Below are 19,521 nucleotides of genomic sequence, written 5' to 3' on the forward strand. Positions count from 1 at the left end.
TCTTCAGTTGAATTGTCCTCCAGCTCTTGTTGCCATAACGTTCTGTCCAACCACAGGTCCAGAATCAAGAGGCAAGAAGTATGGACAGAAATCTCTGAAACCATGAAACAAAACTCAGCCCTTCAGCTTCAAGTCATTTGTGTTGGGTATTTTGTTACAGCAATGAGAAAGGTGACTACTGCAGAAAATGCATCCCAGGGCCTCGTGGGCTCTCATGAGCCTTTGGCTTCCTGCCGCGCAGGCCCACTCAAGATGTCGTACATGCTCCTGCATCTGCACAATGGCTGGCAGGCAGACCAGGCAGGCTATTCTTTCAGAGGAGGACTGCGTGGTCATCATTTGTTTTAGACACGACTTGGGACCCCGCTCACATGAAGATGGACAAGGTTCTGTACAGTATTGCCCATAGGGCCTCCATAAGTAGCTAGCCCCCACAGGCGTCTCTGCCTGCTTCTTCCTCCAGCTCCCAGTGCTAGGATTGAAGGCATTTGACACCATGCCTAGCCCAAGAGTTTGTTTTCAAGAAGAATAGAGACTAATAGAAATGATGAAACTCTTTCCCCCTCACACATGCTAAAAAACGGAAGATAGTGGGAGATCTTTCTCATCTTGTGTGAGTCCTGTTTGGATACCCCGGCTGTTTTAAGACAAACGGTGTTGGTGTTGCTTGCGTTCCATGGCATCCTCTCTGGCACTCCAGAGCCTAACAGGCTTATGTGTTGCCAATATGAACCTCTGCCATGCTCGGCCCCATGACCTGATGACCGTGCGCTACTGCCACCTGCTCTGCCTGCCGAGAGCTACCAGATGAAGTACGACTTCTACCATGGCCTCTCTTGGCCCCAGTGCCCCTACAATTGCTGAGGATGAGGATGGCAAGATTGTGGGCTGTGACCTGGCCAAGATGGAAGAGGACCCCAATAATGTCCCTCATGAACACGTCACCTCACTGGCTGTGAAACGCTCCCACCAGTGCCTCGGCCTGGCCCAGAAGCTAATGGACCAGGCCTCACGGGCCATGATCAAGAACTTCAGTGCATGCCAGGAAGAGCAACAGGGCGGTCCTGCACCTTTATCCAGCACCCAGAACTTCCAGGTTAGTGAGGTAAAGCACAAGTACTATGCAGATGGAGAAGATGCATACGCCATGAAACAGGATCTCTCACAGATGGCAGATGAGCAGAGATGGCAGCTGGTGCTGAAGAAGGGCAGATACGTGGTTCTGGGTTCCAAGGAGAATCAGGGCCGCACACTTCCTAGTTCCAAAGAGGCCTGTCAGCAGAACCTGGCCGGAGATGTTAGTGACAGTGACCGCAAAGACAGCACTGATGTCCAGGGTATCTTGTGAGACTTGGATTCCACCTCCTAGAGCCTGCTCGAGTGTTGCAGGTTCTTGCATTTTAGCCAGTTTTCTTGGGAACCCCGACTGTGCTCTGCGGTAACTCTGGAGTCCCCCACAGTGACCCAAATGGCTTCTCATTGTCTGCTTTTACTAACATAGCCAATCATGAAGGTACTCCAGGACACAGAAGCTGCCATGAAGGAGCCAAGGAACCTTGAGGACTGCCATGGCAGCACCTTCTTTGGCTTCTTCCATGATGCTGCTGTATTTGGTCTGCAATTGCCCTGTACTGATTGTGTGTATCCTGTAGTAGAATGTCAAACAGGAAGTGGGGACAACATTCAGCATTCGCCATTATTCATCTGGGTCTTCATTTTTGAGTAGGCAGGATCATCAGGTTAGTCCATTTGCCTTCTGCCTCTGTCTGGTGGGAGTTCCCTACTCTTCCCTTCTCTGGAAGCTGCCTGTGCCCTGCCGCCCTCTTTAAAGAAGAATGTTCTCTTTCGGTAGGAAGAGATAGGTGTTGGACTTCAGCACCAGCAGAATTTGTAGATCTTAAGAAGAGGACAAGCAGAAATCAAATTATAATTTCTAACCTCCCTAAAATAAAAATATTAAAAGGGGGATAAAAGAAACAAAATACATCCCAGAGGAGAAGGTTGTTTTTTTTCCCCCCTGTGATTAAACATGGCCATGTGGTTCTTAGGCCTTTGGAACTGAAATCTGGTGAACTTTAGTCAGATTTTGAGACCCAGGCTAGGAGAGTTCCAGGGTGTTGACAGAGCTGAGTGGCAATTCTACTTGGAGCTTAGAAAAGCAGAATGCCAAAGAGTATGCAGAAGAAACATTTAAGGAGCAGGAAGACGGGATCTCTAAAGCTATTGGCATCATCAGAATTCAGCCAACCACTTTGTGTCAGGAGAAGGTGAAAGTTGCATGGGAGGAGCTCAGAAATTGGCTGGATGCCATCCATGCAAGGGCGAAGGCTTGAACTCGTTTGAAAGGCTTTGCTGAAGAGAGAAGTCCAGGCTTCCTTGCTCACTCAGTTTGCCCAAAGGAAAGACTTCCTTTGGCTTCTGCTGCCCGGGTACTCAGAGGTCACTACAGCTGTGGTACAAGGATGCACAGCGACCACTGAAGGTGGTAGCATACCTAGGTGTTATCCACACAGTGCTGCTCTCACAGGAATGCAGTATGCAAGAGTCATGATGTCATGCTTTCACTAGGAAGGCCTGGGAAGCCGAGCAGTGTGTGGCAGGGTCAGCCACTGATGGGGGTCACCCATGAAGCTCTGAAGGAAAGGCTCAATATGCAATCAAGATCCCCGGATGTAGAAACAACTGACAAAGAAAACTCCAAGCAACAAGTAGAGCCTGCCGAAGGGAGAGGCCATGTGGGTTGCACATGGCAAATCCCTATAAGTGGACAACCAAAGCCTACTAGAGCCATAACTTGACTCCGAGTATCTCAGAAGCGGGACTTGAAGCTACAGCATGTAACGCCCCATGGTGTGCTGCAGTCTTGCCTTGCTCACATTCACCCTTCCCATGCACCCATTCCTTCATTGCAAGAGGGAATGTTTGTTCCCATTTCCCAGGGAAGTGCATGCTGCGAGTATGCAACTTTTTATTTTTGTTGTTGTTTTACAGAGGCTCAGAGTTTGCCTTGAGTCTCAGGGGAGACTTTGAATTCTGTCTTTTAGACAATGTTGGGGTTGTTACAACTTTGGAGCCAGATTTGGTAGCATAAGCCTGTGATCCCAGCATTTGGAGGGTGCAGACAGGAAGATTACCACAAGTTGAAGGCTGGCCTGGTCTATACAGCACATTCCAGCCCTGTCAGGGCTGCATGTGGAGGCCCCATCTCAAAATAACAAACAACGAAGGATTTCAGTAGCTTTTAGAAATGGAATGAATGTTTTTTTTTTTATTATGAGCTGACCAATGAGCTTTTGGGGGGCAGGAGTATGATGTTACGGTTCAGTTGTGAATTCCTCTCCACAGGCTTGCTCCCCAGAGTGTGATGAATAGGACCTTCCTTGTTAGGGTCCACCAGAAGTCTCACAAAGACCACCAACCATGTATGCAATCAACAAGAGCATTTATTTTGAGAACAAAAATACCTACATGCAGGACTGGCAAAAGGGTGACTCACAGAAGCTTGCAGGCTTCTTTTAAGCAAGAGTAGGGGTTTTTCCGAGAACTGCTTGCTCAAGTCCAGCCAGCTCTAGTAAACCAGAAATAAGTCCTGGTCCCTGGAAGGAACTATTAGACACCTATTATGGCCCTGGTCTGACTCTCATTCCTAACAGGGGCACGATGGGGGGGGGGGGGAGGCACGAAGTTTGAGAGGTCAGGCAGACCAGGAGGAACACAGTCCTCGTCGCTTCCTGTCCCTGTTCCCAACCCTGTGTGAACAGAACAGTTCCCCTGCCTGCTGCTATCACCACGCTGCTTCTGCTAATCACAAGGCAAGGGTCAACAGAGCCGACCACTGCAGACTTCAGCATCCTTCCCACTTTACTGTCGTTTGCAGCAGGTGTTTGCCATGACTGCGTAGCTCCTCAATACAGTGAGGAAGAGTAAGCATAGCAGGGCCGTCCACCTCCGTGCAGTTGTGTGTGGCCACCGTTATATATCTGTAAAAGGTATCCTGCGTGTATGAAATGCCACAGAGGCAACTCAGACCAGTGGGATGGTCAGAAGATGGCTTTCCCAGAGAAGAAATAGCATGTAGTTTCCTCCGGGGATAATTATGCATAGCTAGGAAAAAAGAGGCGGAAAGGGGGTGGGGAGATGATGACTCAGCAGTTCATAGGCTCGGCTCTGCTGAGGACCCGGCTTTGATTCCCAACACCCACGTGGCAGCTCACAACCATTTGTAACTCTAGTTTCACGAGATCTGACACCCTCTTCTGGACTCCTTGGGCACCAGGCATGCCTATGGTGCACACACATATGTGCAAGCAAAACACCCATGCACAAAAAGAAAATTAAGGGGAGAAAAAACAGCAACCAATCAATGTGAACATTAGTGAAAAAAAGAAAGCAGTTTGAGAAGCAGAGGGTCAAAATGGGAGGCTATAGGGAATACGGAAGGCTGTGGGGAGAAAAGGTGCTGGAGCTATAAGCCTCTGTCGCGACAGAGGCAGTAATACGGCAATGCTGAGTGATGGGCCATGGAGTCGGAAGTCGGAAGTCTTCCTTGTCTCCTAAGTGGGCGACCCTGGGCATATTAACGTCTCTAAATCATAGTTGACTCATCTGCAAAGCTGTCATAATATACCTAACTCCCAGGGTGAGGCTGAGGATTAAGTGAGATAGCCCACAAAGATCACTTAGCCCAAGCCAGGATCACACAGAGCACACAGCAAACACAATGCTCAGGGCAGTGAGGAGGAGTGCAATTCAAAACATGATGAGGGTTAAGGAGAATTTCAGCATCGATCTTGGGCTTTTAAAAGCATCATTCTGGTAGGCTATCAGCTCTGCCGCTGGACCACTTCTGTGGCTTTATTTGGGCTGCCATTAAGACCCTTAGCCGTTACTTAGCCTCCCTGTCTCTCAGAACCGCGCAAGCTTATTTCCTGGATTAAATCCTGTTACAAAGAAAGTGAAGTGATGTCCATTTCTTAGACCTATTCTCCAGCTGACACAGAGATTGCTGAACTATTTCGGACAAGATGTATCACTGGCCTCAATTAGCATGGTGCCATGAGAAGGAACAGAAGAAAAGAGATTTAAGAAAATGAATCGGAAGGACTCGGTAACTGTTTGAATCCAAGGTTGGGAGCGAATAACACCTGACTCATAAATTATTGACTTGAGAAACGACGTGGGTGGCACTGCCATTTCTTAAGACTATCAAGATTGAAGTGGGAGTGGTTTGGGCAGAAAACTTCACATTTAATTCTAACCCCATTCTATTAAAGACATATTTGAAATATATATATATTTGGAGCTATGGCAAAGGCTGGTGAATACGTAAGCCTAATATCTGGAAGAAAAGCCTGGGCTGGGTATCTGGAATTCCAGAGACTGAAGGTTTGCAAACGTGTAAGGTTGTTTGGGGCATGCGCAGAATGAGGGAGTGGGAGTCCGCACTCATCTCTGAAAGACACCGACAAATAGAGGTTGTGGAGATGTCTGAGACCACAAGTAGTGATGGGCTGAACTAGTTTTCTTGTCCTTGTGACAGGATATTTGAAAAGTGTGAAGGTTTATTGGGCTCGTGGCTTCCTAGGTTTCTGGCCATCATGGTAAGGAAGATGTGGCAAGCAGAAGCCAGCAGAGAGAATGCATGCACTGATAGGAGCTCTCCAGCTTCCCACTAGGCATCCAGGTTGAGGTGAGGGTACCACCTACTCAGGGAGGGCCTTTCTCCTTAATCCTCTCTGGAAAAAAAAAATGCCCATCAGTGTGTGTGCCTTAGTCTTGCAAGTGCTTTTCAATAACAATGCAGTGGACAACAGAGATCCACCATCGTATTTCTGGATGAAAAATGGGAAAGGAAGCTGAAAGGGCCAGCTAGACAAGCAAAGACCGCGCCAAGATTGAGAAACCAAGGAAACCAGTGGGTTGCCAACCGATAGGCATCCGTTACATCCAGCAACATGGAGGTCAGAGCAGAGCCTCCGGGGAAGAAGGCAGATTGGAGGGGGCTGAGAAGAGAGTAGGAGGTGGGAACACTGAGGAGGAAATGCAAACACCACCACCGGAGCAGCGTTCCCTAGCTCACATGCCAGAAAACTCAAAAGAACAAGAAAGGCAGGTGCATCTTTATAGGGCTTCCACGTAGCTGAATCTCGAGCCTTTCAAGATCTAATCTCACCATAGAAGTCCTTTCTGCTCTACATATAAAGGGAAGTGGAAGAATGGAGAAACTATTTTAAAACTCCAACAGCGCTGGGCGGTGGTGGCGCATGCCTTTAATCCCAGCACTCCGGAGGCAGAGGCAGGCGGATCTCTGTGAGTTCGAGGCCAGCCTGGTCTAGTTTCAGCTAGTTCCAGGACAGGAACCAAAAGCTACGGAGAAACCCTGTCTCGAAAAATAAAAAAAAAATAAAAATAAAAATAAAAATAAAAAAAAAAACATAAAACTCCAACAGCTTAACAACGAAGTTCAAGACGAGAAAGTTGATTTTTCTGATGGGCGAAATGTGAATACATTTCAGCCCTTATGAGGAAGAGCCAAGAAAAGCTTATTGATTATGCTAAGTTTCCCGGGAAGCCAGAGCAACAGGGGCCTGGAGCACAGGGGAAGGCACTGACTGAGACACGGACATTTGCACATTTGGAGTCAAGGATGCACAAGAAGAGAGGAAGCAAGAGAACCTGACATTTAAGACCATAGAAGAAAACTGAAAATAAGAAGAACGTGAGCATCATGGTAAAACGAAGCCTTCTGGCCAGCTGAGACTGGACTATGAGCGTCTAGTGGTACCAAGGGACATTCATTTCTCTCTTCTGAAAGCCCAATGACTTAGTCCGAATCATGTTGGCAATAGGCAAGTTAGCAAGAGAAAACAAATATAAATTATTAACATGCAAATACAAGGGAGTCACATGATGCGTGAGATTCAAAGGGCCAGATGGCTGCAGGTCACACACCCCTTTCGTGGGGGAGGAGGGAGAGGGGAGCAGTAGGCAGCACTGGGGGAAGAGTAAAGGCCTCTCAGGGCAGATAAGGGAACCTGGGGATACTGCTTGATTTTCACTGTCTTCTGCTGGCTAAACTTCTCTGGCTAAGGCAGAAGCGACGAGGGAGTTCACAACCAGCAATGCAGCCCCTCTGGAGGAATTCCCCTTCACCTGATGAGCGAACCTACAGAAATCTTCCTCAGCTTGGCTCCTGAGAGAAAGATCTTGAGGCAGGAGGTGGGAAATGGCCAGTGAGATGGTGGGTTGATTCACTTCTTTCCTTCAGCAACCAGCAAACCATGGTTCCACGGTTGCCAGTAGTATTTTCTATACCCACAAGGCAACCTGTGAGGTTTCAGACCGCGTGCGGCCATGGAGGTTGAATTTCAGTGGGGCTCAGATCTGTGGTTGTTTATGAAGGACAGCTGGGGAGGATGTGGAGACACTGGATTCTAAGTAGAATGGGCCTGGGCGAGACAGGGAGAGAAAGGACAAGAGTCAAGGGCGAGAGAGCGCCATAAAGTAGGGTAATTTGTGTGGTGGGGAGTGGTGGTGCACCGTTAAACGAAGCCACTTAGAAGGCAGAATCCCAGCTTCAGACAGAGCTCTCAGGCCCACTGGACAAAAGGGTGGCCCTAAAAATATATGGTAAGCTTAAGCCAAATGCCAAGACTCCCATGACAGAGGTTTGTTAGCCTTAATTCCTGGGCAAATGGAGTCTATGCAGAAAAGCCCCCCGCCATGCCTATGCTTTCTTCCAGCTGGTTCAGTGTTTCTGGTCTCACCTCTAGGTCTTTGGGTTCATTTTTCTCCACAACCCTTACTTGTCCCAACCTTTAATCATCTGGCTTTCCATTTTCAGAGTTCTTAGGAGGAACTGTCAAACTCCACCTTGGAGCTTTTCCTTGAGGGACAGAAATTTCAGCTGTGAGTTGCGCTCTGAATAATGAACCGCAGGACCTGGTCCAAAGCAGCCGCTACGGCTGTGTGTTTTGAACAGTGTGTCCTCAGAGTCAAAGGATCTCGGGCTGTGTCCTCAGGACTTAAGTCACAAGTGCCTGTGTTCCTAAGCCACAGCCTGTGCTCTCCGCATCTCTGCCTGAGTGGCACTGCTTTAAGCAGCGATCAGCAGAGTCAGACGTCTATCCATTGGGGAGTTGACTACAGAATGCCATGTCCTTGAGAGTTTTGACAAGTACTGAAAGCCATACCCTGCGCCCTCCTTGGGTAAGGAGCACAACCCAGGGCTTCCGACTGATCTTGTTTGACTCCCCAACTGAGTTTCCAGCTCTTGAAGCATATTCTTCCTGTGTGAAATGGAACCAGTGGTACTATTTTCTTAATGAGTTTTGGTAAGAAAACGATGCATTAAGCCCTTATTACGGACTCTGGCACATAGAAGCTCAATAAAAGTTACCCACTGGTGTCTGTACAGCGGCAACCCTACCTCCGCTCATAATTAGTGGGAGTCATGCTGAGCTGGAGTCCACATGGGTTCAAACTCCGGCTTCTCTGAGTGTAGTTTGTATGATCTTGATAAATTACACTTAGAATCTTGCATTCCTCACTTGTAAAAGGGATATAAAAGGTATTTCATAAGAATCAAATGAGATAATGTCCACAGGGTCATGATAGCTTAGTATATGCCATTTCTGCTTTCAAACACAGCGGTATTAACCTTGCTGAAGGAACTAGTAGGGACATTTGTTTGAGACTAAATCTATAGCCTTTTGACCAAACAGCAAAGATTTTTCAAGATCGAGAGTAGACAGAGGGCAAAGAGCTTGTTGCTGTATATTTGGAGTTTTGGGGAACACCAATATCGCTACAATATGGTGAGTACAGCAATTTACAAAAGCCTTCAGAGTCTCCCCAGCCCTTGGCTGAGGTGCTGCAGGGAGGGAAGGTGGGGGAGTGACTTGGGGGCTGGGAGAGAGTTAGCTCCAACCCTGGAGCCAACTTCTTGGGAGAAGCCCATCACGGAGGAATGGTTTCCCTTTGGCTCATAGTTTCAAATGATCCAACCCATGATCCCTTGGCCCCATCACTTTAGGATTATGTCAAAGCAAACCATCATCGCAGTGAGCATTTGGTAAAGCTGTTAATTTGGGGGACACAGAGGGAGAAAAATGAAGTGTCCATGGGCAAAATATATCATTTAAAGGCACGCCTCCACCAAGACCTACTTCCTCCAGCTAGGTGGTAACTCTTAACATTTCCATCATCTCCCGACAGCTAAGTGTCATCACCGAACGAGGCCTCACTATCAGACCAATCCTCCCATAATTCTACCCAAGAGCGTTGCCATGTAGGAGAAAGAGCCTGTGAGGAACATTCCAGGTTCAAACTATAGCACACTCTGAGAGCACACAGGTCAAAGGTGTATCACCACTACACGAACGCTAACCGAGAGCTGCTGGTTCCACCGTGCAGGAAAAAGGCAGTTCCTGTCCCTTAAAAACAAGATGGCATCATTTCACAACGCCGAGAAAAGCCCCCCCCCCCCCCCCCCCCGCAAAGGCACCGAGGCGCAAGGCACTGAACAACTTAACTGGCAGGGAAATCTTCCCATTGGCGTTTAGAAACTATTCCTCTCAAATGACCGGTATGTTACAGGCATGGCTAGCCTCAACGGAGAGAGAGAGACCATGCAAATTTCTGAAATTAGGCATTCAGAGGAATGGTCTAATTGAATTTGACCCCGGAACATACAGGAGGAGGTTACTTTCTCTAGGGCCACATCTGTTTGTTTGTTTATTAACTTGAGTTGCGTCTCTAAGGAAGAATCCCCATGAAAGAAATGTCATAGTTCAGAAACGAAATCGTACCCTAGACCTTCTGGTAGAATTCTCCCATCTGAAGCCTGTGATAGTTTCTTCCTCTTTCAGGCAGAGTTCAGCTGCCGCTCAGACACGCATGCGGCATGTGGCTTACTGTACTCCACCACAGCAAGGCGTCGCTCACCAAAACCTGCTGCTCTGACTGCTGGGGACATTTGTTCTGCTAAACGTAGTTTGCTGTGGCGTTTTATCGGGTAATCGTCATTCTCCTTTTATCATTAGGTGAGAAAAGGCTAGACATAGCATTCTATGCCATGTGACATATTCTGTGGTGTGGACGCAGGCTGCCATGCCTACCCTCACAGTCAGAGGTTTCTCTCTTTCTTAATGTGATGATTTTTTAATTATAAGTATTTGTTAATGAACGTGCTAAGAGGCCCTGGAGATTTTCTGTAACAACAGCCATACGGAACTATAATTTCCCAGTCCCTTTGATCTCGCGAGGCTTTACGCTACTGGATTAAATGTCAGCGTTGCCTTTGAGTTTCTGAAGATCTCCTCACAATAGTCTTCACTTCCATTCGGCTAGTGAGTCATTCTGTTTGTTTATTGCTAGCATTAAATCTCTGACTTAAAGGAAGCTGTTCGGCATAATTTATTTAGTTGCCTCCAGTTTTTATGATATGGTTGTAAAATTGATTCCCAACTGTCAAGCACTACAGAGGTGAACCCACATGAATCAACACAAGGGAAAGGGGAGATTTTTAAAAGCATCATGAGTCCCTGAGGCTCCTGGCTAATCAGAACATCTCACACTGTCCTAAAGCACATTGGCTCATTTTTCTCCTCTTCATTTTCATCAAAGCAGATTCATCAGAGTGGAGTTGAAACTAAGATGCCTAAAGATATAAATAAATAAAGATAGTAGCGAAACCTGGGAACAATTCAAGTATTTACCTCAGAGGAAAGGTTAAATAAATATGGCAGCCCAGCCTACGAATGTGCAGTCACAGGAGAGACAGCAGCAGGCCGGAAGCACCAAAGAGAACAAAGAATAATAAATACATTTGGTCTTTATCCTCTGTCCAGCCACAGAGCTCCTAAGCCCTTGGAATTTCCTTGAATATTAACAATGTCTTTTGTTTTCTATGAGGAGTTGGTGCTCAGGCTTGAGTTTATGCTAATGGGAAGTATTTGAATGGGGATCTAGCTAGCCTCTGGAGGAGCACCTTGGTCTCCAGGAAGGAGAAGGATGTTGGAGAGCTTGTTCTGTAAACACTTGAACAATTAGACTTAATGAGACCAGAGGGATCACGGCAATGCCATACCTGCCGGCCTCCATGTACTTTGTCCCATGCTGTTCCTGGTGGGATCCTAAGTGACTCTCTGCATCCTTCAAGCCATCCCAGAAAATTAGCAAACCCAAGGAGGATGCTGGAACCCCCTGGCCTGGAGTTGATCAGTCAGAATTTCAGGAGGCCCAAACTAATTCTTTGATTCTGGGAGGGGGAAGTCTTACCCAGCTGAGCCCTGATGTCAGAACTGTGAGCAGTGGACCACTTTCTTTTCGGGACAGAGGAATATTTTATTGGTAAAAATATATATGATGTACAAAGAAAACAATAGCACATGTGAATAAATTCTCATGTTATAAATAACTAATTATAAATATTGGGAGACTTACCACATGAGTCTCTGACCAAATCCTAAAACGTTGTATCCAGCCACCTACCTGCACTGAAATCAAAATGATGGTGCAATAAGAAATGAATTTGTTCTTTATTTGACCCAAATTAAGAAAGCTGCAAGTCTGCCTTACTAACCCATAGGATCATTTGTATGAAACAGGGTAAGAACAAAAGTGGAGAGCCATGGATTCAGCAGGCTGTGTGAGTTTTTAAATGCTGCACCAGGACTTTGGGGGCAAGGTCCTTTCTATTCATATTATTTACTCATCAGGAGATGATACTGCGTATGCAGCCTAAGAAAGCCACATCCCCAGCCCCAAGACCATTGTGTCAGAAGAGACTCCAGAAAGGTGATAGCTCTATGACATTTTCCAACTTGGGCAGAAGGGGTTGCTGAAGACGTATTTTAAGCTTCAGTAAATCTATGACCAGTGGTTTCTTGTCAGTTTGTCTGGGGCCCGGGGTTCCAGAATGGCCGACCTCATCAGCATGGCAGAGAGGGCTCTGCTTTCCCACCTCTCCATGAGTGCCTCATCAGAAACACGGTTCTGAAAGAGCTGTGGCTTGCCCTCACCCTGTGACATGCCCTTCGCCTGCCCAGCCTCTCCAGCACGAGTCACTTGGGCTCTGTGTGAGTTCTGCTTGATTACTAAAAGACATCAAATAACTTTCATAAATGACAGATATCAGGGGAGAAGAGGGTTAGATATTTGGGGCCACATTGAGGCTAAGTATGTTCATGTCTTCTAGTCCATTGGCCCTCCCTCTTCAGAAGAGTCTACTCAACAGCCTGGAATCCACCCTTTCAATCATTCACCCAGAGAATATTTTTTGATCCCTGCCTGTACCAAATGTTATATTTATGTTGTCGTGGGAAGGAAACTAGCAGCTTTCAAGGTATCTCACAGCTTATCAAACTCTTATGGATAGTAGTATCTTGGGAAAATATTCTATTCCATTAAGAAATTCTAATTTAGGACTAGGGGACTAGAGAGATGGTTCAGTAGTTAAGAGCACTGGTTGTTTTTATAGAAGACCCAAGTGTGATTGCCAGCATCGACTTAATCTCCTTACAGCTACCTCTAATCCCACCTCCAGAATATCCTGGGTTCTCTTCTGACACCCTGGGGTACCTGGCATGTATGTAGTGTACATATAGATAGACAAACACTCAATGCACATAAAGCATAAAATAAATTAAGCTATTTTGTCTGATTTAACATAGGATAATTCATTCCCTTGGCTAACAGGTTAAAACATTATCCTTACCTTTAAGAGAATGAAGAATTAGCGAGCTATACTGAAGAGCAGAAGTTTAACCTTCCAAGCCAACTGTAATTCAGTAATGTGAAAGACCAGAACCTCACGGGATATGTCCTTGTAGAATTCCAGCTCCGAGGCTGTAAACAAATCCCTGAACTTGGGATTCTCTAAGCTTGTTTCCCCCTCTGCAAAGTAAGGACGCCATATGCCTCGTAAGATTGTTAAATTCGGAGAAAATTCACATAAAGTTCAGCGCAGGAGCTGTCATAGAGAAGCCCTCAAAAAGTGATGACGATAAAGACGGGGCACACGTGTGTATTGGGATAAGTGTAAGACCTTGGGGACAAGGAGAAGAGCACAGCCCAGCACCTGGAGATGAAGCAACCTTTTTCACCTTCCAGACCAGCAATCAAAAACTTCCAATAACACTTTTGCAAAGATCAGGGGTAAACAAAACCTACAGATGGTCTTGGGGACAAGGTAAAACAGGACATGTACTTTGAAAGCCAGTTGGATCATATCTAATTCATAAAAACTTATACTTCTCCCCGTGTGTGTGTGTGTGTGTGTGGTGTGCACTTCCCCCTACACACACACATATGGTAGGCAGAGGCCAATTCTTGCTGTCTTTCTGTGTTGCTCCCCCACGCTATCTAGTGAAATTGTGTCTCTCGCTGTACCTAGGCTCACTGTTTCAGCTGCACTGGCTGACCAATGAGCTCCCAAGCTCTGCCTGTTCCCTGAGCACTGGGCTTTTACGCGCATGCTAGAGACGGAAACTCAGACATTCCTGCTTGCAGTATAAGCACTTTAGAAAGTGAATCAACTCCTTAGCCCTCACCGTAACAACTCTTTCAGAGTTTATTGTGCTTGTTACAATATACAGAGTAATTTGCATTACAGACTTATAATTGAAGACTATACAAAGCACCATAAATATTTATCTATCTGAATCAGTTAAATAAATTAGCACCCATACAAGGAGACTCCAGGTAGTCAATGAAAAGGGGCCGAAATCTATTTATATGTACAGCTAAGGAAAGCAGTCCAAAAGGTATTGTTAAATGAATACAAAGTTTCAGAGCTGTTTTTATGGTACTCTCCCATTAGCCCAAACATGTAATAATAGGAATTCCTGTATATAGCTTGGTATACAGTATCTTTATTTGCTCTAAACAAAGTATTGGAATGAGAAGGAAACTCTTCCTATTGTTTATTATTTCATACAATTGGAAATAATGCTGACTGTGTTGCCTTTTAAAAAAGTTAAGCGATACTCTTGAAACAATTGCACATATATAAATGTCATTTATGGGAGAATAAAATCATTACGCCTTTAAAAAGGCTTATTTGATTATTTCTTACTTTGTGTGTGTGTGTGTGTGTGTGTGTGCATGCAGACACCCGCGGAGTTCATAAAAGGACCTGAGATCTCCCGGAGCTGAAGTTACCAACTGTTCTGAGCCACCTGATATGGGTGCTGAGAACCAAACTCGAGGTTTCTGCAAGAACAAGTGCTCACACCACTAGGAAACCGCTCCAGCCCTGAAGATGCTTTTAGATCGTGGTCCTGTTTCCAGATGTGCTCTGTCAGGAGAAACGAAATCCTATCAGACAGCTGGCTGGTGGGTAGTTAATATGGAGACACATCAGAAGAGGCAGGAAATCACACAGGGTTGATACAGTAGCTGAGACGTTAGTAACAGCAAAGACCAAAAGGCAGAACTATCTGTGGAGGAGGCAGATGTTATCAGAAGACCACTCCTTAGAGATGTCCTCTGGCCTTCCACCGAATGCACCTGCCTGCAGCGAGTTTGCCCAGATTTCTGCAGACACAATAGAACAGGGTAAAGGTGGCTGTAAGTCAGAGAACAAAAGATCAATGACTATGAAGGCAAATGCAGAACCAAGCTTCCAACAGAAGATATTTAGGGTGAGTTCGGAGGAGAGACAGGATGCAGGAAGCAAAAGTGACATGAAACTTTGAAGGTTGGAAGCCAGAGGAGGAGCTAGAGATGAGCGTGGCTTGGGTTCCTTATAGAGCGCAGACTTGATCACAAGCAGGTTGAGGGGAATCATAGCCAAATAGGAGTTTGCTCTCTGGTTTGTTTTTGTGTTTTCAGGTTAGCTTGGCATCTGTGCACAGGACTAATTGAAAGGGCTTAAATCGGAGCTGGCAGTGCCTTTGGAAAACAACTGGGGGATTTAATATTTTTCACAATTAATATCAGGTGTAGATGGCTTATATCTGTCATTCCAGCCCTCAAAAGACTGGGCTAGGAGAATGAAGAAGTTGAGGCCCATCTTAGAAAAGAAGCAAAGCAAAAAGAGCACCAGCAGAAAGAAAGCATTAGAGGGCCTGGACAAGGCCTGTCTGATGCAACTTTTTGTTTCTGTTTTATTTCCCTCTTATGAAGTCTAGAAACAGAAGGAGCTTGGTCTCCAAGTCCTTCATTTCCCAGTAGGAAATAGACATCTCTGTATTTTCTAAAGCAATTTTCCCTTCGGTAGGTCGTGGGAGCGTGGGCTGCATTGCTAATTCTTAACCAGAGAAAGGAAAATTTGAAGGCAGCATTCTGGGTCACCTTAGTCAAAATATGTCTATTGGATGCTGGTGATAATCCATCCTGAGGTCCATGTTTTTCTGAATTATTCATGTCAGACCTCAGTTTGCTTTTCCAGAGTTCTGGGCTGTGAAACCAGGTCTTCGCTTGGTTCTTTCTCGTTCATCCCCTCAGCTCTCCGATCCTCAGCCACAGGGGTGACTCACAGAGTCTTCTGCAAGCTGGAGGATGGGCTGTAGATGTGGCCTCTCTGTGTTAAATGGCCCAGTGTCAGCCATGTTCCTGACATGGGTCACACCCAGCTGAAGCAGAGAACAATACAAAAGTCAGAAAATACTCCGGGTTTAGTGGCACTGGTTTGTAATCCCAGCTATGGAAGAGTCTGAGGTACAAACATTACAATCAATCTGGGTTACATGGTGAGTTCAAAGCCAGCCTCGACAGCTCAGTGAGGTCTGTCTCAAACTAAAGAGTTTTAAAGTATTGGGACTGTAGCTTGGTGGTAGAATGCTTGCCTAGGTATACTTGAGATCTTGAGGCAACATTTGTGGTCAGAAATAAAACAAAATCGTTTCTAAATTCTTTCTTAGTATTCAGGTGGGGGGAAAGCCCTGTACCTGTTCCAGTCATTCGGAGGGCCTGGCTGCATCCTTTCCCTTGACCCTCAATGGAGTCAACCGTTTTCTACTCGGGGCAAGCTAATTTAAACTGAGTTTCTATTGCTTGCAAGCCCAAGAGCTTTGGCATAGGCCATTCTTAAAGACTATAGATGGCCATGGTGACGGATCTCTAGTTCTCATCAAATTCTCAGAGGGGTCAGGAGCACAAACAAGGTCACAAGCCCTTCTAGGCACTATACTGGACCATTGGCTTCTCTATGGTTCTTGGGTTTTTATCCAGAGATCAGTTCTTTTAGCCAGGGTATTTGCCCAGACAGACACTTCTGATGGGCCTCAACACTGTTCTGGAAGGGACTTGCTCCCGGAAGAAAGAGCAAGGAAGAGGGTAAGGAGTTTCCTGCTGGCGGGAAACAAGAGGCACACGGTCTGTATGAGTCTCGCTAGCAGAGCGTGGATTCTGGACGATCTGAATTCCAGCTCATCATCTGTACTCTTGGCTTCCTCCGTTGTAAAATGGGGAACTGTGTAGGTACCAGACGCTGTATCACCATCTTGTCAATGTTAGATTTTAGGGAAAGAAAGGAAAGGGTGTTTGAGAGGAGGGGTGATGAGCCCAGTCTTTAGGCAAGAAGTTTATTAGCATAAGCAGTGGGAACAGTACCACAGGGGGTCTAAAAGAGAGCCCAGACACATCCAAAGGCGTTCACATTTTTTGTTTTTTTCGAGACAGGTTTTTTTCTGTGGCTTTGGAGCCTATCCTGGAACTAGCTGTTGTAGACCAGGCTGGCCTGGAACTCACAGAGATCCGCCTGCCTCTGCCTCCCGAGTGCTGGGATTAAAGGCATGAGCCACCACTGCCCAGCCAAAGGTGTTCACTTTTAAAGGTTTTCCAGGGAATCAAAGCCTTGCACCACAAGGAAGGAGGCCAATTAACAGACAGCCTATGCCACATGGCCGAGGTAGGGAGCTGAGCATGCGTGATGCAGGCTATGGGACAGGGCCACTCTCTAGGTAGAGGAGCAGGGGTGACTAATATGTGATCTATGTAGAATAATAGCTGCCTCCCATAACCAGGGTGCTGGGAAACAGGTAAACCCTTGTCCTGCTGCAGCCCTCTCTGCTTTGGGACTGGCTACCTGGAAAAACTGAGAAGGCCAGACCCTGACCTAAGAGTTCAAGTCTAAGTAAGTCCTGGAAGGTAACTCTATCAGTCAGCCTTGGATCATGTGTACACTTATGAGCCAATCAGAAGGAAGGAAAAGTCTCATTGGTTAGCTGTCAGGCATGTGACTAATTGTGAGCTTTGGCAAAGGAAAGTGTATAAAAGACACAATCTGAGAATGGAGTGAAGATGTTTCCAGAAGGAAGTCAAGTGTGTATCGGTAGCATAAGGAAAATGGACTTTGGGCAGATATGGCACAGGCCAGCTCCTGGGATGAACTGTGTGTCCACTTTCCTGGGGCGGAGCATACACCTTCCGCTTTCCTGGGGCGGAGCATACACCTTCCGCTTTCCTGGGGCGGAGCATACACGCTTTCCTGGGGCGGAGCATACACCTTCCGCTTTCCTGGGGCGGAGCATACACCTTCGCTTTCCTGGGGCAGAGCATACACCTTCCGCTTTCCTGGGGCGGAGCATACACCTTCCGCTTTCCTGGGGCAGAGCGCACACCTTCTGCTTTCCTGAACACATTGTTTGGAGCCATGCGTGGGTGGGTGGCACTCGGTTAGTGGTTTTCTCTTCACTCTATTTTCCAACCCGTGTCCAGATTAAAAGGCTCCTTAACATGAATTCTGTTATTCAAGTTCACTATTTAGGCAGAGAAACCTGGGGTAACCTATACCATCCGAAATACCGCAGTGTTGATGAAAGCCTTCTCCCTTCGTCAAACTGTGGCCGGCACCCCGTTTCAGTGCATGTAGCACTGCTTGCAATGTCTTTGGCAACTCAGCAAGGGGAAAGGCCGTGAAAATGCTGCCCACTGAGCCGGGGCGGGGGCGGGGGTGTTAGTACAAGCAGCCTCACATTCTTCACCTTGAGAAGCAGGTGAGCACTGAGTTTTTCTGGAGACTCAGATGGATGGCTGCATCGGTGTCCCCCACACTGCCCAGCCTTCGCTGACGAAAGCTTGGTACCCAATTGGATTTTGCTCCTCTGCTAATATGCTTTGGAGATGAAGCGTTTGCCTGTGTAAATCTGCTCAGCCCAAATGCCAAAGCAGTTCTTTAAAGGCAAGGATAATCTGGGCAATATAAAAACGCAGATGGAGCCTGCCTGGCTAAATGTCACAAAACAAGGGAATTAGGCTAATAAGGAGACCAAGGGGGCAGACCTCTCTCTGTCTCCTTGCCAGCATCTGAGAGCTGCTCCAGTCTGAAAATGCTACCAGGCTGATTCCAGAAGGGAGACGAGGGGACCAGAAGCCACAAATGACAACCAATGGTTAGGTTAGAACAATGAACCCTCAAGAGATTTTGGTCTTAGACTCTTCTGTAAAGCAGAAGAATGTCACCAAGGAGGGTCACATTTTGACACCCTAAAAGGGAACAGGAGAGCATGTGCCATCCACTATGCAGATGACAACCTAACTATACCCTGTTGTTAGTAGGAAAGGGTACCACGAGGGTGTGACTCAGCAGCAGGGTGCTTTTCCAGAGTGGGAAAACCCTGACTCCATCTCTAGAACCTGAAAAAAAGATATATCTAAACTTCATGTACATTCTCTATGTATATGAGTGTTTTGTTTGCACACATGTATGTATACCACATGCATGCCTGGTGTCTGTGGAGGTCAGAAGAGGACATCAGATCCCTGGAACTGTAGTTACAGATGGTTGTGAGTCACCATGATGGTACTGAGAACTGAGTCTAGAGGCTGTGCAAGAGCAGCAAGTGCTCTTAACCTCTGAGCCATCTCTCCAGCCAGAAAACAGCGATGATGATGATGATGATGATGATGATGATGATGATGATGGTGGTGATGAAAATAAACTGGGTGTGGTTGTTCATGCCTTTAATCCCAGCATTCAGGAGGCAGAAACAAGCAGATCTCTGAGTTCAAAGCCAGTCTGGTCTACAGAGTGAGTTCCAGGATAGCCAGGGCAGCACAGAGAAACCCTTCCTTGAAAAAAATAAAATAAAATTTGAAAAAAGGAAGGAAGAAAGAAGAAGAAGGAGGAGGAGGAGGAGGAACAGGGTGGGGCTGTGCTGTGTACAAGTGTCTTTGACATTCATGGGCAGCTGGTAGAGGAAAGGCATGATGGGAAACTGTCGGGTATTATGTCTGCTCAGCACCACTGGCCCTTTCTGCTGGGAGCACATTCAGCTCTTTCCACCTCCCGGACAGTTTCCATGAACTCTGGCAGAATGGTACCTGCCTCTACTCTAGACCCAGCTGATTGGTCAGAAGCATCTTAAGCCAGTCCAATGACAGTACTCTCACTCTGAGACGTGAGCCTCTGACATGTAACTCAGCAGCCTGGGAATTTATACCACAGATCTTGGATGCTGGTTTTTGCAGGCAGATGAAGCTAATATGTTGGCAGCCCTGTTTTCTACCTTGCAGAGGAAGCCTTCTGCAGAGCGGAGATGGAATTGGCATGGAGGAAGAAGCTAGGTCATGGAG

The 19,521-nt window shown here is 46.6% G+C and overlaps 2 pseudogenes; both read left to right on the forward strand.

Annotated features, from left to right (window-relative positions):
* The first annotated feature begins 252 nt into the window (after window positions 1-252).
* On the forward strand, window positions 253-617 carry LOC101982436 (annotated as a pseudogene).
* A 110-nt stretch (window positions 618-727) lies between these two features.
* LOC101995029 lies at window positions 728-1,348 on the forward strand (annotated as a pseudogene).
* Window positions 1,349-19,521: the final 18,173 nt, after the last annotated feature.

The sequence above is a fragment of the Microtus ochrogaster genome, unplaced genomic scaffold (assembly GCF_000317375.1).
Source record: "Microtus ochrogaster isolate Prairie Vole_2 unplaced genomic scaffold, MicOch1.0 UNK15, whole genome shotgun sequence".
NCBI lineage: Eukaryota > Metazoa > Chordata > Mammalia > Rodentia > Cricetidae > Microtus > Microtus ochrogaster.